The sequence below is a fragment of the Cervus elaphus genome, chromosome 6, assembly GCF_910594005.1.
Source record: "Cervus elaphus chromosome 6, mCerEla1.1, whole genome shotgun sequence".
In the NCBI taxonomy this organism is placed as follows: domain Eukaryota; kingdom Metazoa; phylum Chordata; class Mammalia; order Artiodactyla; family Cervidae; genus Cervus; species Cervus elaphus.
The window spans coordinates 18,284,109-18,297,337 of NC_057820.1; positions in this window are offsets into that span (position 1 = coordinate 18,284,109).

The following is a 13,229-nucleotide window of genomic DNA, read 5'->3' on the forward strand; positions in this document are numbered from 1 at the left end:
AATCATTCAATTTGCTTTAAATTAGAAACACCAACAAGATAATGAGCTCTGAAACTAATTAATGAATAATGTAAATTGATTCAACATTGTTTCATGATTAATCAGCCCTCAAGTGAAGAAACTGTTTGGAACAAAAGACTAGAAAAATTCAAAAGAAGAAAATGCTTCAATCTTTTTAGACAAACCATTGCCAAGTATCTTTCACTCTGAAATTATTCCCAGAAATATGGCCAACTCTTTGAGGTTTTACTGGTATTTATCCCTATTCTCTGTACCAACGAGATTCTCTTATTTCAGCAGTTTTAATTTTCCATAAAGACCACTTGTGAAATATACAGAATTCTGAAAAATGCTACAAGTTGAACATATATGTAATTCATTCTGCAATCACAGTCCCTTACTGCTTAGTATTGTAATTATTTTTCACATCTTTAAGTTCAGAGAAATCAGGGACATATTCCCAGGAGCTAAAATGACAACTGACAAACATCAGAGGTTCAAATAACTGTTTATTTGAATACATGATTGAATGTCTCTGAAGTGTCTGACTTACTAAAATGTTTCTCAGAGGATTTTTTTTCTTTAGGAAATTTTCAAAGATAAGTTAAGGAAACCCAAAATAGATCAACTCAAGGGAACTGACTTTGTGGTTGAGTTTTTTTTTCCTTAATGGAAACAGATTGTTGGGCCAAGATTGGACACTCCATCTGGACCTAAGAGGAATGTACATTGTCTAGAAATCCTGAACTTGTTGGTGTTGAATTTGTCAACCCAGCACATCTTTGAGTTGCCTCCACTTGAAGAGGGGGTGAGTTTGTGTTGTTGCGTGTACTCAGGAAAGTAAAGTATTCTGGCCCTTTCAGATTTGGGGAAGGGTTTGGATGTGTGCTGGGGTCCAGGCAGTGCAGTTGTAGTGGGTCAGGTCGTGCCCTGTGTTTGCTCATTGGCCTATAGGCATTCCCACAGATTCCGTCACTATGGGAACATATTCATGTTGCCAAGGTGCCTTCTCCTCCACCCCCAACCACGGGGCATGATCACAGACTCAAGCTGACTCTTCAGGGTGCCCCCTTTCCCTTATCACATGGTTGGTACCAGGCTTGGCATGGGACCCAAATCGGGCCAAAGTCCTTCCTTCGAGATTCTTCTATCTGTACCTGAGTCACAACACAGAAATGGTTAGAAATCTGGACCTCTAGCAGCACTCTTCCCTGAAGCAAGAGGGGATAAAACCAAACAGAAATGAGAAATAGAGGGGCAGGGCCTGGGGACAGTAGGACCTGGAATTAGCCTCCAAGGCCTTGGCTCCTGCGGCAGCTTCCTCAGTTCTGCAAGATAACACCTTTCTTGCTGCTGCTGCTGCTGCTAAGTCACTTCAGTCGTGTCCGACTCTGTGCGACCCCATAGACGGCAGCCTATGGGATTCTCCAGGCAAGAATACTGGAGTAGGTTGCCATTTCCTACACCTTTCTTAAGACAGTTCAAAACAGGTGTCTATCAACTGACATGGAAAGAGAACTGATTACTATACCAAGGCTTTGTCCTAGCCAAATAATGTAAACTCCTTTTAAGACACTAGTTCTATGGGGTGAGGTTTTAAGTCTGAAAGCCCAGAAGTCCTCATAAACTTTTCCCTTTTTTTCTTTTTTTTTTAACATAATTGCTTTACAATGCTGTGTTAGTTTCTGCTGTACAATGAAGTGAATCATCCATATGTATACAAATATCCCCCCTTTCTTGGACCTCCCTCCCACCTACCCCCATCCCATCCATCTAAGTCATCATAGAGCACCAAATAAATAGCTGGTGGGAACCTCACAAACTTTTTAACAATTTTTCTGGAAAGCTGAAGATGAGTTGAATTCAATACATTCATAATACTGACCACAAGATGGCACCTAAAGCATTCTTTCAAAGACTTCTCAGCCACTCAGGATGATTGTCAAAGTCTAAGATGTTATTTATGAGCCACATAGATTCCTATTAGATAGCAAAATTGCTTTATTCTAGATGATTCCATATACATGCTGGTCGTTACAGTGTACCTCACAGAGTATCCTGCTCTTAACGACGGTCTTCAGCTAATGGTCAAATCACTAACATGTTCAGCTAATGGTCAAATCACTAACATGTTCAACAAATGGAAGAAGGTGAGGTCTGGTCATTTCTTTCAGGATAACAGATGCACCTACAATGTGTTTAGGAAATTTAGTCATATCACCTATTTGCAGGGCAGCAGTAGCGATGCAGACACGGAGAGCAGACTGTGGACACAGTGAGGGGAGGGGAGGGAGAGGGTGGGACGAATGGAGAGGGTAGCATGAAGACATATACATTTCCATATGTAAAACAGATAAGAGTGGGAATTTGCTGTATTACTCAAGGATGTACGACCCACTACAATGCTCTGTGACAACCTAGAGGGTGGGATGGGGTGGGATGGGGTGGGAGGTGGGAGGGAGGTTCAGGAGGGAGGGGATATATATATACCTATGGCTGATTCATGCTGACGTATGGCAGAAACCAGCACAATATTGTAAAGCAATTATCCTTCAATTAAAAATAAATGTTTATTTATCAAATATCAACATGTCACATCATCATATCAACATGTCATATGACAGCTGAGATCGCCAAACTCCTATGATGTACCCATGAAATTAGCCTCATTATCTGTTCTTTCTTCACGGCCAAACACAACTTTAATGAGTTTTAAATCACTTTCTCTGTTGAAACTTAGAGTCACAAGTTTATGTCCCCGTGTCTAAACCAGATTTAATGCCCACCAAATGGCCCAAGGGGGTTCCCAGGTGGCACAGTGGTAAAGAAACCATCTGCGGTGCAAGAGACCCAAGAGACTCCAGTTTGATCCCTGGGTTGGGAGGATCCCTTAGAGAAGAAAATGGCAACCCACTCCAGTATTCTTGCTTCAGAAACCCCATGGACAGAGGAGCCTGGCAGGACTACAGTCCCTGGGGTCACAAAGAGTTGGATACAACTGAGCAACCAAACACACATACACAATTGGCCCAAGAGGTCTTCTTAAAACTTGCCTTCAGCTTTCAGTTACAACCTACTACCCATAAAGTCAACACAAAAACATACTGTACCTTACAGAATGTATCGCACAAAGCCTCTTGGATAAAATGCAAAGATCTTACCATCAGAATGAAAGTTGGTGAACCCTCTTTACAGGGAAAAGTCTCTCTCCATAGCCCCTCCTTCAATAGTAAAACACCATGTTACATCCTGATCACAACTTGCAATGTTCCTGCTTAGCACGTGGCACAATTTGTAATTATAAATTTCTGTTTAACTGTTTGCTTAATATCATTCTCCCCCTCTCAACAGTTACTGTCCCCTTGAGAAAGGAACTGTATCTATTCTGTACCACTAGGTACTTAGCATCAATATCAGTGACTGGCATTCAATAAATATTTACTGAATGAGTAAACAAATGAGTGTCACAAATCTGAGACAATTTCCTGAAGGCAGAGAGTGACTACAAAGCAGGTGCAATGATTTATCAGGACAGGATCTGTGTCCTGATAAACAATGGCAGGTTCAGAGAACAGTTCCAGAGTCCAGGACAATTCAGGCTGGGAGAACAGTCTAACTCAGGGAGCCTAGGATCTATAACAGTCACTGGTGTCCAACCCGTTTCCAGCACACACTGCCCAAGGAAGAGGCTGACTAAGAAGTTCTGATCTATTCCTGTCCCAACAAGAGTTCTCCCTGAACTCTCTTGGCCATAGATGGATAAAACTTGACCTGGTCTCCAACCTTACACAGAATTGTTTTTTAATTTATTTAAATTGGAGGCTAACTACTTTACAATATTGTAGTGGTTTTTCCCATACATTGACATGAATCTGCCATGGGTGTATGTGTGTTCCCCATCCTGAACCCCCCTCCCACCTCCCTCCCCACTCCATCCCTCAGGGCCATCCCAGTGCACCAGCCTTGAGCACCTTGTCTCAGGCATCGAACCTGGACTGGTGATCTATTTCACATATGATAATATACATGTTTCAACGCAATTCTCTCAAATCATCCTACCCTTGCCTTCTCCCACAGAGTCCAAAAGTCTGTTCTTTACATCTGTGTCTCTTTTGCTGTCTTACACATAGGGTCATTGTTACCATCTTTCTAAATTCCATATATATGTGTTAATATACTGTATTGGTGTTTTTCTTTCTGACTTACTTCACTCTGCATAATAGGCTCCAGTATCATCTACCTCATTAGAACTGATTCAAACGCATTCTTTTTAACATCTGAGTAACGTGTATATGTACCACAATTTTCTTATCCATTCGTCTGCCAATGGACATATAGGTTGCTTCCATGTCCTGGCTATTGTAAACAGTGCCTACACAGGGTTCTTGACCAATAAACATCTTGATAACTACCTTTTCTCTTCTTGAACCCACTGTTTCCTCGTGAGCTCAGATTTCCTTCACTTTTATTAACTGTTTAACCTGGCTCCAGCTTGTCTTCTGCCTGAAAAGGGCTTTTTCTCCACAAGTTAGCAAATGTGCATAGTATTTGCATAGAATATGAAGACTGCCCACAACAAAGAAAATACTGAGCAACACTGTACCACTGCTGAACTTGCTAGAGTTTTTTTTATTATTAATGCTGTGCAACGAAGGAAGCCTGAGTTTTCCCCCCCTTCTTTCTTCCTTGCTGTAGAACACAGACTGTGGGTTCTTAGCTCCCCAGGCAGGAACTAACTTCTGGCCCCAACATTGGAAGCACAGAGTCTTAACCACTGGACCACCAGGAAAAGTCCTGTTAGAGATATTTAGATTGAAGCAACCAAAATTAACTCTGGGTGACTTAAACTGAAAGCAGTAAATTAGAAGGGCATGTGGTAACTTATCAAGTCAAAGGAAATAGAGAAGTATCAGACCCCAAGGAGGAAAGAGAGCAGCTTCGAAGATCGCAGTAGCGGGAAATAATGACCAGATTCTCTTCAAGTTATCTCCCTCAAAGTGAATCACTCAGTCCACCTGAACATTTCAGTCCAGACACCAACTTCCGAGGGGGAACCTGATTGGCCTAGAGTGGATCATGTGATCAACCCTTGACCCAAGGAGGGGCATCTTGATTGACAGGCCCACTAAGAACCCAGTCAAGGGGGATGCTTCTGCTACTTAAAAAAAGGAAAAGATACAGAAGAGTCCATATGTCCCTTAGAGCCTATAAACCTAGTGCAGATTCCTCTAGGTCCTCCAGTGTACCATGTACCCTTGAGCAGAGTGAAGCATGATATTCTTCCAAAAGAGTCTCCACAATAATTGGCCTGATCTCTGAGCTCCGGAGTTTTCCTCCCAGAATGTTTTGACGAACAGCAAGTGATGATGTCATAAGGAAAATGGGAATTAAAAGGGCCATTATCCGTATATCTAAAGCCAGATCCTCATGACTTGTTGAAGCAAATCACTCTAGTCCTTGATTCATCGTGCCTTTGTTGAGTGATTGGGCTGTTTTGACATTTTCCTCTAGAAAAATCTGCCTTCAGTCCCCACACCTTCTCCCTCACCTCCAACACATGCACAGTACACACACGCACACACCTCTAGGCACTGTGTTTCTGATCATAATGGCAGCAGAAAGAGCTTCAATCTAGAAATCTGAGTCTCTTCTTCCTCATCTGTAACAGCCTAATTTACATGGATCAATCAAGGGGATGTATGCAAAGCTGCTTACATGCACAGAAAAATAAGATAATATTTTTATTGCCAAGAAAATATTATTTCAAAAAAAAAAAGAAAGTATTATTTCTGAACTATTTCCCCATTTCACAGCTTTTCCCCCCGTTCTTCACTCCTCTTCAAGTTCAGAAGCCTGATGACCAGTGGTGGTTTAGGAGGAAGGGGTGCTGATTTGGTTTTTGTTTTATTAAACGGTAGAACAAACAGCCAGATAACTCAAATCCCAAGAGGAAAAGTTACAGACTAAAAATAATTGAATATTTTAATATTACAGTTTAATATTAAGTAGCAAGTGATATGGGGGGGTCTGTGCCCAGGAAGGCTCTGAAATGTGTGGCTAGGTTTCCATAGCACCTTGGGGGACCTCCCTGGCGATCCAATGGTTAAGACATCACCCTTCCACTGCAGCTTTGGTACCTGGTCCGGGACCTAACATCCCACATGCTATGTGGTGGGGGCAGGAAAAAAAAAAAATGACACTTTGGATATAATCTAGTAAAACACACAGCAGCCGGCATGCCTGGTGGACACAGTTACCTGTGTCCAGACTGTCTCCCAGACTAAGCCGGGCAGTCTATTGGCCTACCATCCACAGGAATACAGTCCGCCAGCCATTCTCCAGCGGTCTCCGCTCAGGCTGGTTTTCTTGCATACATGATCCATCCTGTCCTTTGCTTCACAGGCTCCGTTCCCTCTGCGCGCAGTGGTGTCCGGTGCCTCCCTCCTTCCCTCCGGTCACCGCCCCCCATGCAAGTCAGCGTGGGGCCTCCTCGGCCACGCTGCAAGGCTTCTCCAGGTTCCTCCCTGGCTGCCGGTCAATTCCCCACCGCCGCTGGGAACCGGTTCTGGCAACTTCTCTCGCGCCTGTGAGTGAGCCGTGGGGGGAGACTGTGCCTCCACAGGCCACGCCGTTCCGCTCTTCCTCAGCTGCGCCATCTCAGAAGGACTTCACGGCTTGCTGCCCTAAAGCTTCACCTGGGAAATAAGGGGCAGGTCCCCTCTGCTCCGACATCCTCCCAGATGAATTAAGAATGTCTCTCCTTTCTTATCCTCCACCTCCACTACATGGCATAGTGCAGAAGGCCCGTCTCAGACACTCAACAGCATCAAACCTCGGTCATGTTCTGTCTGAAACTTGGCTTCTAACATTAGACTTAAACTTTAATGCCTGTCTGATGGGAAGCTACTATCACACCATTGCACATGCTTTCCAGACCACAGTTAGAAAGGTAACTCAATGCTTAAGGCCTCCTTTTTCTCTCAAAAGTTTAACTCCTCCAATAGGATTTCCAATATAATAAAGAATATAATAATTATTATATTTATTATATATATATCATTATATATGATGAATAATTCAATAATAATGAATAATTCAATATAATGAATATAATAATGAATGCTGCTGTGTGTTTTTTTTTAATCACATAAAACTCAATTTTTACACTTTCTAGGGCCAAAGCAGTGAATGCTACCAGTAGCCTATGGAGCAACAAGAAAATTGCAGAAGAGAAAAGCATTGGTTATTATTTTGCAGTTCTCTCTCGTCACACTAGTCTGTGTGTCACGTGAGGACTTGGAAGTATAAACAACAAAGGCATTTGAATATGGTTTTCGAAAGTCAAATATTAAGTTAAACTAAGTCAGCAGAAGTCTTGGGAACTGTATTTAGCTTCACTGAAAGTCAGAGCTCCAAAGTCCTGAGAGTTCATCTTTGTCTAACCCCCTCCCTGCACACATAAGGCTCCGAAGCTTTGGAAAGCGGGGAACAGATGGAATCAAATGATTCGCCCAAGGACATGGAAACAGACACTCTTTTTTTTTTATTTTTAGCTACAATCTATTCAGTGCTTGCTCCCTGGCAATCCCTCTGCTGTCACTTCATAGTCATTGTCTCATTTACTCCTCTCAGCACTCCTGAGAATTGGGATGATTAAACTCATTTTACAAGGGAGTAGCTGGGGCTTACAGAGGTTAATTTATCTGCCCAATGTCACACGGCTACTGAATGAAGAGCCAGTTTGCAATGCTGTGATGTTGGATGCCAGAACCCAGGCTTCTAACCTGGACCTACTGTGTTTCAGATACCATGCTGAGGGCTGAGAAAACATGGAAAAATAAGGTACCCTACGTGGCCCTGAGTGTCTGGATCTGCTAACAATACAAGTTCCTGTGGTCTACTACTATGACCCGCAGCGATAATCCTATCAGGCCAGGAAGATGGATTTCCCCTTGGAAATCTACTTGGTGGCAACTACTCATTCATGGGCAATGTCCTTATGAGCAAAGATCACAGGACCTGGGGTCTGAAGGCTCTGGTTCTAACCTCAACTCTGATACCTACTTATCAGCTACGAGTCCTGGGTGAGCCTCTTTTCTCTACCTGCAAAAGTATAAAATTCCCATCCGAGTTAGTTCAAAGAACTGTTGTGAATTTCAAAGGAGATCATAGACTTGAAGGCCCTCAGCACGAAGTGAAGAATTACTGTATTAATAAATACACATCTGAAGTCACATTGCATATTCTCCTAAAAGGTTTTCAAAACTCTTTATAAATATAGTCAGTTCACGAAAATTTTGGAAAGCGCAATGCGGTTCATAGTGGGAAGGGAAGGAGGAAGGAAATGAGCCACAGATCAATTGAATAGCATTAACCATGTCCTGGCTCAGAAGCAGATTGGTGGTTCCATGGATATTCAACTTATTAGTAGGTTTCTTAATTACGTATGTGGTACAGACATTCTTTCTTATATATTAACTGTTGAATAATAAATGTTTGAATTTTTAACATAGAAAGGAAGGTATTACTGACAAAAAAAATCTGTGGACCCTTTTCTGGAGCTCTTTAATGTTTGGGGTTCTTTTATGGAGGGAGCTAAAGACCACACAGATTTGAAGGATGGAGAGGGAATAAAAACAGGATCCCTAACCTACTGACCTCTCTAATACAGACCCCATCAAGTTTCAGCCTTAATACAATTGGGTGCCCACTTTCCCTATTTGAATGGAAAGAGACCATTTCCTTTTCCAAGAAAAAACTCTCATCTAGTCTAGAGAGATACCACGGTTGTCATAACTATAAATTTATTTGGAAGAACAACTGGGCTTTACACAGGCCATCTGGAGAAGACAAATGTTTCGTGTAAGCATGTGGGAAATTTCACTGACAACATATGCAGCTAAATGAACTGTCTTCAGCATTGCCAAAAAAAGAAAATTCCATTACACATGGGGAAGGTATTTCAATCATCACCTCAAAATAAATACACGTCCATCTTTTAATTTAACTAAAACATACCTAAGGTGTAGCTATGTTTCTTTTCAATGTACTGACAACCAAATATACAGCCTCTGTAGGGAGATGTCTTAGGTTCAACTCCACAGGGACAGCTCTGAAATCACAGCATTCACCTGCTCATGTTTTAAAAAACACATCTTCCTACTACCTCTCCTGGTTTGTATACCTTCCACTCCTCTGAACCCTGGATGTGACATCATGGAAGAGTGTTAGACAAGAAATCAGAAATTTGAGTCCTGCCTTCATCACTAATTCACAGTGACCACAAACCCTGTTACCAATCTGTTTTCATTTACTCCCGTCTAAAATGAAGAATAAGTCCTTCCCTATTTACATCTTAGAGTTTTCTGTGAAGATACTATTAACACCTCACATTAGCAGAATATTTCATAATTTAATAAGTGTTTAAATATATTATTTCAGTAACAACTTTATGCCCATTTTATAGATTTTTAAAAAATTGATGCTGGACCTTCCCTGGTAGTCCAGTGATTAAAAATCCGCCTGCTGATGCAGGGGACACAGGTTCCATCACTGGGCAGGGAAGATGCCACAGCTAAGCCTATGCCCCACAACTCCTGAGCTCATGTGTCCTAGAACCCATGCTCTAAAAATTAAAAATTAAATAACAACAAGAGAAATCACAGTAAAGAGAAGCCTGTGTCCTGCAACCAGAGAGTAGCCCCTACTTGCCACAACTACAAAAAAAGTCCCCATACAGCAACAAAGATCCAGCACAGCCAAAAACAATTGGGTAGCCAGTTCCTCCTCCAAGAGATCTTCCCCTCCCAGGGATCATACCCACGTCTCTTGTGTCTCCTGCACTGGCAGGCAGATTCTTTACCTCTGAACCACCTAGGCATCCTCAAAAAAAGTAAGTAAATAAATAAATAACAATTTTATTAGTTTGGAACCATGCTGTGGGGAGCCTAGAATTCCAGGCTAAGGAACTGACCTTTGTTTGGCATCTAGTGAGGAACCAGGACAGGATGAAAGGGTACTTTAGGAAGCTGAATCTAATGGTGGCTTCAGATTTGGAGAGTTTTGGTTCCAAGGCTGTTATAATCTAGCAATGGAGTGAATTGGTCCGAACGCTGCCTGAATGGTAATGACAGAAAAGAAGAAAGGAGTGAGCCTAAAGGAAGGTTCCAATTGCATGTATAGGGTAGGGGAGGGTAAAAGGTTCAGACATTGCCAGACAGTTTGATGGGGAGACAAAGGTGAGAGAGAAGACCCAGAGGACATACAGTATCAATAAATCAGAAAAGCAATCGGAATGCTAGGGCAAAGAATTAGAATTAAGGAAAACAAGTGATAAGGAGTGGCAGCCATTTTGACAAATATAGCAGTAAAATATTTATAAAGAAATATCTTAAATGTATACTAGCTGTGACTCCATCTCAAAAACTGTGGGGCCTTAGGTAGTCTCCTTGCCTCTGTGGGCTTCACTCCTGATCACCTGAAAATGAGGATAATAATTCTTACATTGCAGGGTCAGAGTCCCTGGGATACAGAACACACAGTAGCAATGACACCTACTTTTGCAACTCAAAAGAGTAAGGGAGGAGACTTCCCTGGCTGACCAGTGATTAAGATGTGACACTTCCACTGCAGGGGTGCAGGTTTGATCCCTAGTCAGGGAATGAAGACTCCACATGCCATGCAAGCCTCGCACGAAGTGTGGCAAAAAAAAAGAAAAATTAAATAACAATAAAAATGTCAATGAAACATTATTTTAAAAAGTAAGCGCAGCACACTCGGCAGGTGACCACATGCTCGGCTGTGTGGCTCAGACGGATCCACCTATCGAAGCAGCTGCGGGTCAAGTTCCTTTCTCTTCCAGGAAATTGCATGAATCTAGCAGCTTTAGTGGGAAATCCAACACCAGGGGATAAACAAAGAGAAACACAGTCTCCCTCATCCCTATTTGAACTCAGGAGTCTTCAAATGCCAACCACTCCCACTGCTGCTGCTGCTGTCTAGCCATAAGTCACGCCTGACTCTTTGTGACCCTATGGACTATAGCCCGCCACGCTCCTCTGCCCATGGGGATTCTCCAGGCAAGAATACTGGAGTGGGCGGCCATTTCCTTCTCCAGATAACCTTCCCGACCCAGGGATCAAACCCTCCTCTCCTGCGTTGCAGGTGGATTCTTTACCACTGAGCCACCTGGGAAGCCCCTTCGCTCCCACTGGCCACTAACGAATCTGCCAACGTGGCAGGGACCACCTCCAGCCCCTCCACGGGGAGCACTAGGAGGCAGTCTCACAGGCCATGCTCAAAAGCTTGACGCGCCAATGCTGGCCACACCCTACCCCCACAACCACCACAATTAGGGGCCAGGACACGGACCCCAAGCCCGGAGAAAGATCTGTAGGCAGACTCAACTCCTGCCCCATGGCCACACCCACAAACGGATGAGACGTCAATCGATGTGAAAAATTAACGCTTGTTTCTGCCCAGAGGGTTGTCAGGAAAGGTTCTATTTCAGTGATCACTGAGTGAATGAATCACTGTCTTTAAGCTTTTGTTCAGAACGTCGGGCTATTGACATAGGACAGGTGGTTAATCCACAAAGTATTTTGAACTGCCACCAGAAGAACTCCCTCAATTTCATCTATAAATATAAACATGACAACAGCAGAATAAAATCTCCTGAATTGGAATTTATTAGGAGTCGCAAGAAGGAAGAAATGTAAAACCTTTTGACCATATAGCAATTTCCCATTATTAAAAAAAGAAAAAAGGTGCTAATATGACATTATTTACTTTCTTAGTAGAACATGAAGTTGAACTTTTGGTCACAGACTTTGGCTTGTGTCTATGAAACTGGATTTTCTTCTAAGGATGCAAGCAATTATTTGATGAGACCACTTTAGAAGGAAATGAGATCAGTCCTGGGAAATAAATACTTCTTGTTCCAAAGCAAATCTCACTAGAAAGAATTCACATAACCACTTGGAAAATACTACTCTTAAAAAAATTCTGACTTGGCTTCGCTTCAGTGATTACTACGCCTTTGTTAGCTGAATGACTTGTGCTGCCAAGGCACATGATTTTGATCCAAAACTACCTCAATGATGTGTTAAAAATAGCAAAGCTAAATGAACTGAACACAGGCGACCAAAGCCAGACTGAGTGTTGAAGGAGTCACACTATAAATAGAAGAAAAAAAAAGAGCAAAAGAAAACAAGGTCAAAGGAAAAACCAAAATGTTTTTCTTTAATACAGACTGGGAGTCCCAGATTCCAATGAGAAAATGGGTTACTTCTGTTTTTAAATATTCTTATTGGAGTATATTGTTTTACAGTGTTGCGTTAGTGTCTGCTATCCAGCAAAGTGAATCAGCCATGCATATATATTTGGCCCCTCTTTTGTGGATTTCCTTCCTATTTAGGTCACCATAGAGCAGGAAGTAGAGTTTCCTGTGCCATACAGTAGGTTCTCATATCCATTTATACATAATAGTGCTCAACCCACTCCTCTTCCCCTCCTTGGTGTCCATACATTTGTTCTCTATGTCTGTGTCTTTATTTCTGCTTTGCAAATAGTTTCATCTCTACCATTTTTTTAGATTCCACATATATGCATTAATATACAATATAGCTCATGCAGCTCAATATCAAAAAAAAAAAAAAGCAAACCATGCCATCCAAAAAAATGAGTGGAAGACCTAAATAGACATTTTTCCAAAGAAGACATACAGATGGCCAAGAGGCACCTGAAAAGGTACTCAACATCAATAATTATTAAAGAAATGCAAATCAAAACTACAATGAGATATTATCTCACAGCCACTATGGAGAACAGTACGGAGGTTCCTAAAAAACTAAAAATGGAGCTACCATATGACCCAACAATCCCACTCTTAAGCACATGTATCTGGAGAAAACCATAATTTGAAAAGATACGTGTATCCCAATGTTCATTGCAGCACTATTTCGATAGCCAGGACATAAAAGCAACTTAAATGTCCATCCGAGGAATGGATAAAGATGTAGTACGAATATACAATGGAATATTACTCAGCCATAAAGAGGAATGAAATTGTGCCATTTGCAGAGACATGGATGGACCTAGAGACTGTCATACAGAGTCATAACGAGAGAAAATGGGTTACTTCTTATGTTGCTTTATAGGAGGTTGCCATGGTTTACCCATTCTGAGATTCTGCGAGTTGTTCTTCTGCAATGCAGCATTCTCTCCTGGAC